Below are 327 nucleotides of genomic sequence, written 5' to 3'. Positions count from 1 at the left end.
AGTTCCTTTTTTTGTGATATAATATTAATTTTAAAATAATTAACGATATATCTATATACCTAAAGACAACAAACGAACTCAAAACTAAAAATGCAAAACCTTTAAATTTAAAACAATATAGGTAATTACCAACAATGTGAAAGCAAAACGAATTAAATTAAAGTACCTATGTTCAGGACTATCAATTTTAATTAATAAGTAAGTAGTTAGGTATCTAACTACCTAAAGAAAACAAACACGAAACAAAAATGCGACTATGAAGTTTTAAATGATTCACAATAAGAAAAAAACAAACAAATTATTAAAACTCAATGAAATAAAAGTATG

Source organism: Anoplophora glabripennis, unplaced genomic scaffold (assembly GCF_000390285.2).
Source record: "Anoplophora glabripennis isolate ALB-LARVAE unplaced genomic scaffold, Agla_2.0 scaffold343, whole genome shotgun sequence".
Lineage (NCBI taxonomy): Eukaryota > Metazoa > Arthropoda > Insecta > Coleoptera > Cerambycidae > Anoplophora > Anoplophora glabripennis.
The sequence above is the reverse complement of the archived record's forward strand: the minus strand, read 5'-3'. Positions refer to the sequence as shown.